Source organism: Emys orbicularis, chromosome 1, assembly GCF_028017835.1.
Source record: "Emys orbicularis isolate rEmyOrb1 chromosome 1, rEmyOrb1.hap1, whole genome shotgun sequence".
Lineage (NCBI taxonomy): Eukaryota > Metazoa > Chordata > Testudines > Emydidae > Emys > Emys orbicularis.
Window position 1 is genome coordinate 23,999,571 of NC_088683.1, and position 12,524 is coordinate 24,012,094.

Sequence of the window (12,524 nt, forward strand, 5' to 3'; positions counted from 1 at the left end):
TGCTGGCGAGGCAGGGGACAGACGTGGGGGGGGGGGTTAGAGGGTCTGGCTGCAGGTGAGGCAGGAGACAGACGGGGGGGGGTTAGAGGGTCCGGCTGCAGGTGAGGCAGGGGACAGACGGGGGGGGGGGTTGTTAGAGGGTCCGGCTGCAGGTGAGGCAGGGGACAGACGGGGGGGAAGAAGGTCCGGCTGCTGGCGAGGCAGGGGACCGGGTCTGGCCCCAGGTGAGGGGTGAGGCAGGAGGGAGGGATCTGGGTCCGGCTGTTGGTGGGATGGGGGAGGGGTCTGGTCGCAGGTGAGACGGGGATGTGGGGGGAAGGGTCCAGCTGCTGTCCACGCCGCCCACACACCCCTTTGGGGCAAACCTAGGTTCCCATGTAACACTCCGCGGCCCCAATCTGGCCTTTGACCCGCGCTCCGGGCCAGTGAAGACAAGGCAAAGCTCCCAGTGAGCTGAGCAGGGTCAGGACCCTGGAGCGTGGCGCTGCCCCCGGGCTCCCCGGCCTGAGCGAGCGCCCTGCCAGCCCCCCTGCACCGGGCGATGCAGCTCGCCTGGGCGCCCTGCACCCCTCTGCCGCAGGAGCTGCCTGCCGGGCGGCTGGCTGGCGGGAGGGAAGGAGGCAGCTCCTTCTGGGTGCAGGGGAGGGGGAGAGGAGGCAGAGGGGATGTTGTTAAACAATCTCTTACCGTAAGAGGGAGTTGGGACTCCGATCTTTCCAGTTAATCACACAACAAACTTAGATCATCGCAATAAAAAGCAGCGCGGCTCACTCAGCCTCCTCTAGTGACCGACTGTGCACTGGGGTCCTTCCACGAGCCATCTCTCCTCCTCCCTGCAGCCCAGCGGCAGCATGTGGGCCAACAAACTCCTGCCGGTCCTGCTGCTCCATCTGCTGCTGCTGCTTCCCATCACCATCCCTTTGGCAGGTTAGTTTTTTCTCTCACTTTGCCAGCGATCTCTCTTTTCTGCACCCTTTTCTTTCCTTTTCCCATGTATTATGGTGGGTGGAAATGTGCACTATTTACAAACCTTTGGGAAATGATACAGAGAAAGTAGAAAAATCTCCACCCACACCATCCTTACCTCAGTAAAACAAACACACCTACCTACTCCTTCCCAGATGGTTGCAGCGCACAAATGGTGAGTTGCAAACCAAGTGTCACTTCTAGTGGAACAATCCTTCTGTTCTGGCAAGTTGAAAGCTGCACACAGATTGCACTGGAGGGAGAAGGGATCTTATCCTTTCTACTGGAGAATAGTTTCTGAGCACTAGGGATCTTTTGGTGTGAAAGGCAGTAGTGTATGAAATATTATACTATCTGTGCCAATTATTTTTCATTGTGTTTGTGTATTTCTGTGTATATTCTTTGCACAACAGCCTGTATGTGTGGTTTAGCTCTGGGCTTCTGAGCTACCATTACCTTCTCACTCATCCCCATATTTAGGGGTGTCTCAGGACAGACAGGGAGCTGGATGAACTAAAAATGGTAGACAGTATTTCATGATTGCTTCTTGGAACTCTCAGCTGTTATCAGGGCAAGAAGAAACATCTGTACTTTATTGCACAGTAATAGATTAAATAACTGTGAGATAACGAACATCCAAAACATATGATAGTATGTGCCTTGGAGTCACTGTCCAAATAGCAGGCATGGCTTTGTGCACATTCAGCAGCAGGAATATGCTATTTCTAAGCTTGAATTAATTCTAATTTCATTAGTGTCTCAATTCAGTTCCTGATGAAATTGGGGGCGTGGAAGGTGCTAGGATTGAACAATAATAAGCAATCAATTCTTGGAAGCTGTCTAGTTGAATTTATTTCCTGAAGTGCTCCTTTTGATAGCGGAGGGACTGGCTTTGCATTCGTATTGGCTCTTTGGTGAGGCACTTGAGGAAAAATGTTTTACAAAGATTTCCACACACCTTTCCTTCCTTCCTTCCTTCCTTCCCCAAAGCAGTGAAGGACAGACTGCTACTCTGCTAGACAGACAGAAGGAAAAGATAACATGCAGCTCAGGGAGAAGATCTGCCAGCAGTGGGCAATATACCTGCAGAGAGCAGGAGGACAGATAAACAATGCGGAGGTCCAGCACAGACACACAGAGAGAGCATGGAGTTGTGGGACAGGTTCTGAAGGCATAATACACAACTACCTGTTTTATAGACTGCAGTTGCACTGTGGTGTCTTGGAGGAAGCAGCTGCAGTTTCCCAAAGGCTTGTAATGGGTAAGCAGGATTTACACAGGGAACCCCCGTCTAAGTACAGATAATCTCAAGAACTCGCTGGCTGCCTTGACCTGGGGCTCAGTTCTGTGATCCCGGGATATATCTCCAGGAGGCATCCAATGTCTTCTTAAATACAAAAGAGTGATAATGAATTGCACAAATAATTTGAAACAGGATTATTTTGTGTTTTGAATGTGCAAGTCACAAATATACTGACGGTATCACTTTCAATTAATCCTGTCATATTCTTCTAAGATAAGAGCCTAATTCTGTAAGGTGCTGAACATTTCATGAGAAGTGCTGTGTGCCCTCTACTCCCATTGATTTCAAGTGTTGTGGGGCTTACTCAGCAGGTGTTCTGGTATAGGCCCATGTTAGTACACTTTTTTGTACTGTTTCCTTCCCGCATGTGCCTCATAGTTTCCATGCCATTGAGCTGCGCCCAATTTGAAAAATGGTGACCTTTCCATTTCTCAGCAACACCTCTCCATTTTCATCCCCCTTCCAACCCCCTCTGCCCTCATTTTAATATTGCATCCACCCTATTGGACCAAGAAGATGAGTCTTGCCACTCATTCCCATTGGACAGCTCAGAGCCTTGACTCTGTTTGTTTTGCTTTTTTTATGCCTATTTTCATGAAGACCATGAGTTTCATCAAAAAGGCCAAACTTGAAATTCCTGTGAGAACAAGATACATGAGGGAAAATTGTGCCATAATTTTTAAAATATATTGTTTTTTTTCATATACTAAGACGTCTCCTTGAATAATTTCTCCATTGAGGTTTTTATTTTACTGGGGATTTTTAAGAGGCCCTGTACAATCTGAAAAAAAATATTCTTTATACTGTATATTAAATGCATTAGAAACTCTTCAGAAATGAAGCTATTTATTTTGTGTATTAAAACTTAGAGATAGAAGAGACTTCTTATATCTTCAGATCAACCTCCCTGCTAATGTATGAATGTCCCTATTCTGTTGATGTTAAATGTGTCAAGCGATGAGGTTTATTTTTATTATGTATTATTTGTATTATGGTTGTACCTATAAACCCAAATAAGGCTTGGCGGTCCAACATGCTAGGTTCTGTATGAACATAAGAGTCTCGGACTTGCAGCACTCAGAAGTCAGGAGATGTCAGTGGATAGAGGGAAAGAGAGAGAGAGTGAAGAATACATTACTGAGAATGTGTTGACGTGAGCCAGCTATGTCCATTATGAGAGGTCGGATTCTTTTTTAATATATAAATAATAAGATAAGAATAGATAAATGAGATAAATATGTGAAGTTCTTACTAGCCAGTTGTCCGTTGGCAGTATTCTGTAGGTATCTATCATTTACACTGAGAGACTACTCTATAAGCTAATAACTTTCCTCAGGAAGTTCCCCCCCCCCCCGATATTGAGCCTATTTAGATATTCTTAATAACATCTCAGTATTCCCAGTGAGTATGTCTTTTACTCTGTTAAAAAACAGACTGCTTAGCTCAATAAAAGCTGTTGAACTAAAATAACCCCCGTTTTTATGAACCAGGAACACAAATTAGCACGTGGGAATGAAAAATTTATAAAAACGCATCAAATTTTCACATGAAGAGGTCTCTAACATAGGGTGACCAGATGTCCCTATTTTATAGGCACAGTCCTGATTTTTGGGTCTTTTTCTTATATAGGCTCCTATTACCCCCCCTCCCCCGTCCCGATTTTTCACATTTGCTGTCTGGTCACCGTACTCTAATCTAGCATTTTTCTTAAAACCAAGTTTCACAGCATTTTCTGTAGGTCACATGAGATGAAAAGAATATGAAGTGCAGGTGTAGTACAAGATGTGGGAGAGCATTTTGTTTTTAAACTAAAAATGCTTTATACAAATATTGGTAGCCATAGGAGAGTTGTGTGTCCATGTGGCTTGCATAACTGCATATATTTTACAAATCTAATGTGATTTATTCTCTTCACTCCCTAGCTGTAAATAATCATTATATTATATGCCATCAGCAATGCAAAATTCTGCCAGTTTGAAGACTGTATTCTTTCTGGTTAATGGAATCCATTTGGCGCAGAGTGCCAATGGCTTCTTGTTTTGCTCTCATGCAGTACAGAATTTACCCTACTTAACAGATTTTTTTTGTTTCCATTAATACCATTTTTGTGAGCAACATAACCAGAGAAAAATAGAATAAAAAGACTTGAGATTAGGATGTTGCATAAAAACTGGGAAAATGTGCTCTGAAATCAAAGAAAAAAAAGCCTCTTAGTGGAGAAGCTTATCTTTCATTAAGATAATACTTTAACTGAGGCCAGAGTTGGGAGGGAAATGTGCATTCTCTCTCCAGAGGATGACATTTTTCCTCTGAGTCTTTTTTTTCTTCTGAGTATTATGTGCAATTTATGTCCTTCTAAACCTTGTGAAGGAGAGGAAGGATGACTTTGTGGGGATGATACAGGATTGGAAATCAGGAGACATGGGTCTGTCCTACCATAGTTGGAGGGCAGTCAACTCAATGGCACTCTCCCTGGACCCTGCAGAGGAGTTTTACAATTCTGTTTGTAAGGGTGGGTTTAGAGTCTTGTACTTCTCCCCCAGCATTCATGTTGTGGGGCTACCCTGCAGTAGCAACATCAGGAGGACCAACATAGCCAGAATTCCTCCTGGGTCACTCAGGAAGAACACAGTACAGCGACAGCTTTGCCATCTTCTAAATGGGAGCAGTACACACTGTCTGCAGTCCCTGAGCAAGTCTTCTAGAAAGCATGAAAAGGGGTGGGTCACGTTCCCTGTTTTCACTCCCACCTCATCTGGGGGAGGCCAGTGCTAGCATGGAGCTGTGGCTCTGCTCCCCAACTGCTCTGTGGTTGCCCAGTATGCAGGGATTCTAGAATGGGGGAGGTGGGTTTCCTTGCATCCTTTCCCATTGCCTTGCATACCCAGCAACCACCAAGCTCCTTTTCCAGAAGAATGTACACAACACACTGCTGGAGGTGAAAGAAACACCAAGTGCTTGTAAAGATTGTTGCTTTCACTGTGGACGGTAATGTGACATGGTGGGGATTTATTTCTGTGTTAAATACAGTGCTTTGAAGGGCTACAGATCTCAAAAGAAAAGACTCGTTTTATAGTCAGAGGTTAGATACAGCCGCTCAGAGTACATGCTGCCAAACAGTCAGTTTTTCTAGTCTGTCCCAGCATCCTGCTGAGCAGATAACCTTTTCCTGGAAGAAGGGATGTCCTTATGTATATACCATCTGACTTTAGAACACATTATCTGCTGTCACCATTATCTTTAGTCTAATGGGCTTTGGTACAGATGAGTTGTGAAGACAGGACTTACTGAATTTGAAACTCAGGTTTCTAATAAAAAGTTAATCCTGGTGCCTGCTACTGGGGTGCCTGTTGTAGGAAGGAGTCACTGGTAAAATAAACAATAGCAATGAAGAATAAACAAAGAACAGCCTCCCTCCTTTCTCCCACCATCTCGACAACTGGCCTAAAAAGCAACTGTAAAGCACAAATATAAGGACAAAACATATATGTTTGTTTTTTCCAGATTGTTGTTACAGAAGCACCTATCCTTTGTCAGTACCTGTTTTTGCTAAGAGAAAACTTTGGAAATTAAAATGATCCCAGTGCCATTCTGTATTGTTTTCAAGCAGCATTCTGAGGGAAGCACTTAACTGTGACAAGCTAGGGCTGAATCTCTGTATGGCCTCCTTGTTTTATTTAGTGACTTTCTGTCTGTACAATTGTCTCTGTTTTCTTGGATCTGGGCAAACCCTTTTTTCACCAAGCTGGTGGCCTACATAACTAATCTCACTGAACCCAATCTGTCATTTTTTTCATATTCAATTTCAAGTTTTTTTTCTTTGTCACATTGCAGAACTTTATGCAACTTCTCTTTGTGCTGATCATTTTTGCCCCAAACCAGCAGTCATGGGCAATTATTAATTTCATCCATATACACAAAGCTCTGGGACGTCTCTAGTGCTGAAGCAATTCTAAAGGGAAGTCACTTAAACATATCTACCAAAAGGGATGAGGAAAAGGCTAATATTATACTTTCTCTGTTGATCTGGGTCTGCCAAAAACTGTGGCTTACATCCAAAACTGAATAGTCCTGAATTTAGTAGTCCAGGAATGACCTTCTCAAACTATGTTTGATGACACTGTTAAAAACTTTTGATTCTACACAAATCTTTAACGTGTTTGATTTTATTATGATGACCATGTTGTTAACCCAATCGGTTGTTGTCAGAATTCTTTCAATAATGTCTAATTTTGCTGCTGGTTAAATTTAGCTTTTACTTTCTATATGTATTTGTGTTGGCATGCTGGAACCTGTATTAATATATGATATACCCAGGATGTATAATATCCTCGTAGATTCTAGTCCATTTATAAACCTCATTGAATTCTTTAAGAATATCTTTTTCATCCTGTTTTGTAGACTAGTTCTACACCCATTTGATCATATGTATTTGCACACTGCTCTTCAATGCAAGTATGGTATTTGTGTTGCATAGTTTCAAACTCTAGTGACTGCTATCTCTTCTTATATAAACATGCCAGTGTGGCTTTGCTACATGGGCTCATTTTGTGTGCATTCTCAAACATGCTTTTTTATTTTAACAGTGCGCTATCACTGTATATACTGCACTCAGCTCCAGTATCTATTTTGAAATCTATGTTTGGTCATTTATTTCCTTTGTCAGAAATTGGTCTTTTGCATAATCTTGTGTAACACCGACAAGGGCGGGATCAAACTGGTGACCTCGGGAGCTTAGTGCATGAGCCTGTACCTCATGAGCTAAAAGCCAACTGCTTATTAGTTAAGGCTGTAGAGCAAACTCATTAATCTCTCTCTCTAAGTGGTCTCGGTGCCACTAGATGGGACAGAACACCACGCCCAGGAGGTGTGTGGGTTACACTTGCACTGTAAATGTTATTGAGACTTAACCAGGAAACTCTGTTTCTACATCATCACCATTTGGCTTTCTTCTTCAGCTGTATATTTGTTAACATATTTTGCCTTTGTATTTCTTTTGCAATTTGGACTGTGTGTGTCATTCTCTTGCAGAATGGTTGCTTTTTTGTTGGATAATTTGCATGATATACTGTGGTTGTTTTCACATTTATTCCAAACAAATATAATCTTTGCCATTTGTTTATTCTGCCTCTGTGCCTCAGTGAACATTTATTTTAATTAGATGCAGTTCAGTCCTTTCATTGCTTGCTTCTCCATTCATTTGGGAAGCATAGTTTTCATTAGCCCTGTATTTAATTACTGTTCTTTGCAAAGTTAAGTTCTTTTCTTAATCTTACTTTGAACTGGTTATCAGTAATACCACAAATAATTTACTCACTAATTAGTCCATCTGTTAACTGTTCAAAGTCAGGTGACTTAGTTTTATTACTTGTGTCTGTGATTGCTATCATTCATATAATGATCAATGGTCTCACCTGGCAGCTGGTGTCTTGTATTGAGAATGTGCCTTTCCGAAGTGTGGATCAAAATATTCTTGACATTTTGGAATGACTTGGTCTAGTTTGCTATTGATGGAAATGTGTGTAGATCTCCAGTATCTATGGCCTTGCCGCATGTAGTAGTGTGGAGGATTTTACCCTCTGAAGTATCTCTTCATTACAACTTGGAAGAAATAAAGTCATAAGAATTAGCAACATTCTCAAGTAGAATCATGAACCCTCATTTTACAGAAACCTTGGAGGACATCTGAAAACTCAGTAAAAACTGGAGATTTGACTAAATGGAGGTTGCTGGAGAGCTTCAGTTCTGCTCTACAAGTCTGAAGTTACTCTATGGCTGTGTACTGTATGGCTGTGTCTATAGTAGAAAAAAAGGTGGGTTGTTTTTTTTTACAAAGAGATAGCTATTTTATTGTAAAATCCTAATGTAGACAAGGTAGCTTTAAATTTGTTAGTCTCTAAGGTGCCACAAGGACTCCTCGTTGTTTTTACCTTCATGTAGATGGTCAAGGTAATCCATAGGTCCTCCTCTGCCCCCTAGGTTTACCTCCACAAGCTACATTGAAGTAAAACTACCATTATGTTGAGGTTGCCTTGTTTACACCTGGATTTTACAACAAGAGGACTGACAGGAGATAGTTATCTTGTTTAAATAAACAAAAAATCAAAAACAAACCAAAACCCAACATCTTATTTGCTAGCGAAGGTAAGCTGTAGAACAGTGATTCTCAAAGCCGGTCCGCCACTTGTTCAGGGAAAGCCCCTGGTGGGTCGGGCCAGCTTGTTTACCTGCCGTGTCTGCAGGTTCGGCCGATCGCTGCTCCCACTGGCCACGGTTCGCCGCTCCAGGCCAATGGGGGCTGCGGGAAGAGCGGCCAGCACATCCCTCGGCCCGCGCCGCTTTCCGCAGCCCCCATTGGCCTGGAGTGGCGAACCGCGGCCAGTGGGAGCCACGATCGTCTGAACTTGCGGACGCGGCAGGTAAACAAACTGGCCCGGCCTGCCAGGGGCTTTCCCTGAGCAAGCGACGGACCGGCTTTGAGAACCACTGTTGTAGAAGACTGAAGCTAACCTTATAGGTAAGGCCCTATTTAACTTGCGATATTGCGGAAATTGAGGATTCCGCAGTATTAGGCTTCCACTGCAATTTTGACAGCAGGAGCCTCGCCCTGTTCGGGGCAGACAGTGGGAGCCCCGGCCACCCCAGGGCTGAGAGCAGAAACTTCTGCTCTCAGCCCCACGCAGCCACTCTCAGCCCCGGTGGCCGACAGTGGGAGCCCCCGCTCTCAGCTCTGGGTGGCTAACGAGAAAATCACGGAAAAGTAATGGACTTTATTACTGCAAATAATAAGGTCCATTATTACTTTTCCGCAATTTTGCATGGCTTGTCCGCAACTCAGCCGCAATTTTTTGACAATCATCCCGCAATTCAAGTAGGGTCTTACTTATGAGGTATCTAAGCACTGCATGATTACATTTCTGCTGAGCTATGTAGCGCTGCTCCTGCAAAACTCACCTTCAGAGTTGTGGATCGTCAGGGCTACTCACGTTACAAATTTCTGACTTGCTCAGTAAAAAAACATTCTTCAGTATAGGCAACAAGAGGAAATAAGCCGTTCTCAGTTAACCAGGAGTTTTGGTTACTCAGAGTTTAGAGAGTAGGGATGAATTGTAATTACATGTGGCTAGGCAAGCCATTCATTCAGTTTTAAGATGGACTGTCCTGTTTTTGTATGGTTTGTCCACATCGAGTACTGACATAAAACTGGAAGTGGTTTTATCTGCTATCATGCACAGAGGGCACCATTTTACAGAGCATGACACTCTGTCCTCACTGGTGAGACTTGCACGCATGGTGTGTGCGAAATCATGCTGGCAGGTGGGGCAACTGAGGGGATGTCCTGTTTTCTGGAGATGTATCAGTGACCATCCTACATGCCGTACATCATTTACTGATTACAGCCCAGCGTTTGAGAGGCCCTAATCTAATAGAGAACATTTCTTGAGAATTGTTTAAGATTACACAATAAATCTGTTTTATTATTTTTAAAGTAAAAGTTCTGTTTGTTTTTTTTATTACTAGAATGATAAGCATTCATGGTTAAAATTCATCTCTGGTATAGCTCTGTTTGCTGTAATGGAGTTACACAAAGGATTAATTTGATCCTTTCCTCTTGCATTGCAATCAGGGCCACAGAATGTAGTTGTTTAAGATCTAAAGTAAATCGGGTTGTTAGAAATTGCTGGATCAAACTCTTAATCCTCTTTGGACAACTGTTCATTTAAAAAAAATAAAACAATGTTACAGTACTTTTAGGCTTAGCTAAGCTACTTCACTTTTTTTTCTAGCTCTCTCATGCTAGCTAGTGACAGTTTAAGAACCCATTATCATATGGATTTATGATAATGACACTTATCAATGGATGGGAAATGTTATCAGCAGAAACCGGAAAGAAATACTTTGATATTACTGAATGGATTCTCACCTTCATTTGTCATAGAGATCTTGGCTCAGGCGCTATATAACTAATTCAGCAATAATAAAGAAATCTCATAAGATATGCATTTTCAACATTTTACCACCTTTTGCTTAAAGGGATCACTTTACTGTGTTAGTTCTGGCACATGAGAATGAAATGTGTGTTGCAGTGCATTGACTTTAGAATCCGTATTGTGGAAAAGGCAACTTCATTTAAGCTGCCTGCTTTTACACAGGGGGCTCTCCATAAATTTCCCCCCTTAGCATGTGATTAATTCTGTGTCCACTGAATGCAGGAGCTGCAGAAAAAGAAGTGTGGAACTAGGGAATCTATTAATATTTTCATTTTAAACAAAAGCTTTTTCATATAACAACAACCCAGGAGTGTAATCAGTACCACTGGTAAAAGAAATCTATATTAACCTGCCCATTACTGGCAATGATTGTAATTTTGTCTCTGAAAAATAAATGAATATATTATATATGTAGTTATATTCCATTGTTCAACTTGTGCAGTTTGAAATGAGAAGTGGCAGAGTGAAGATTCTGTATGGATTTGTTGCAGGAGGGATGGCCTCTCTCTGAGAATTCTGTTTTTAATACCTGAAGCTTGGTGCAATCTGATCTAAAGGCAAAAGCAAACCAACCCAACCCTCTTCAAACTATTTCGAGGAGCCCAAGGGGTAATTCATCTCTTGGCAGGGCCGGCTCTAGGCACCAGCAAAGCAAACAGTTGCTTGGGGCTGCAGATTTGCAAGGGGCGCAAGAATCCAGCATGGGAGCTGAGAACCAACAGGGGGCCCTGGGAGCTGTAGTTCCTTGGTTAGCTCCCTGCCTATAGAGCCAGCCCTGGAGCAGGGAAAGAACTACATTTCCCAGCATTCCCTTGGCCACTAGCAACAGGAAAGGGTGAGGGAAGGAGTATGGAACTGAAATCTGCAGCTTGCTGTGAATGGTAGGAACAGAGCCAGCTATAGGTTTTTTGCCGCCCCCCCCCCCCTGCCCTGGGCTCCCCCCAGCCCTGGACTCTCCCCCGCCCACACCCCCTGCTGCCCCAGCTCTGCCCCCCACCTGCACTTCCCTGCTGCCCCAGCCCTGGGCTCTCCCCCCCACACACACACCCCCTGCCACCCCAGCTCTGGCCCCCACCCTCCTGCTGCCCCAGCCCTGGGCATCCCCTCCCACACCCCCTGCCGCCCCAGCTCTGGTCCCCACCTGCACTCTCCTGCCGCCCCAGCCCTGGGCTCTCCCCCTCCCCGCATTCCCAGCCGCCCCAGCTCTGGCCCACATCCGCACCTCCTGCCACCCCAGCCCTGGGCTCTCCCCCAAAGAAGGAATTGGGGGGACTAAATGGATGGTGCACCTCTCTATCTGAAGCCTAGCAAGGGTGGTATGTGGATCCCACTAGAATTTAAAATGGAAAGTAAGGGAAGGGAGGCTCTGGACCTGGACAGCTTTAGATACAGTACCAGGCACTTAGGAGGATTTCCACTTCTGAGCCATGGAAGCAGAAATTGACTTTTCCTTTCCAGATATAGCTAATATTCAGAAAGGGAATCTAGCACCTGCCTTCCAGATTTGAACACCCTCAAAATCCAGGAGTGCTCAAGCTCAATTTGGGCAGCTGTTACTTCATTTCCCCCAAATCAAATATCCTGATCCACTGTAACTTGCTGTAGAAAAAGTAGAATAAATTGAGCAAGAAATTCTTCCCAGTGGTTATTAGGACTGGAATTGCTATTTTCAACAGCCATTGCTTTTTTTTTTTTTTTTTTTAAGTTTTAGTTTTATTTGTTTAAAAGGAAGACCGCGATAGTGCGTTCCCCATAGAAACAAAGAAAGGAACAAAAGAATAATAAAGGCACCTCAACTTTTTCTCATTTATGTAGGACAGTCTTACAATATGCATCCAGGTATCCTCCAGTCACACAAGCTGAAAATTGTTCCACTTTACTGCAGTTCTGTAACCAGTCCTGTCTGTGTTCTGTGCACATCCAAAATTCCTGCTGAATGACCTGCCCTGGGAGCGAGTTACCAGTGACCCAGGGCTGGGGTGGCAGGAGGGTGCAGTTGGGGGGGGGGGGAGAGGGAGAGCCCAGGTCTGGGGTGGGGGGCAGCCAAAAATGTTTTTGCTTGGGGCAGCAAAAAACGTAGAGCCAGCCCTGTCTCTTGGATGGTTGGTTGAGCAGCATCCAGTGAAGGAATGAGCTCATCATAGCCTTCCATATAACGGGATGGTGGACTTTTAATCAGGAGCTCCTGGGAACCCTCCTGTAGTTGGTAGAAGTCTGTTCTGAGACATGGGGCCTGATTCTCTTCTGCCCTGCCTCTTGTGTAG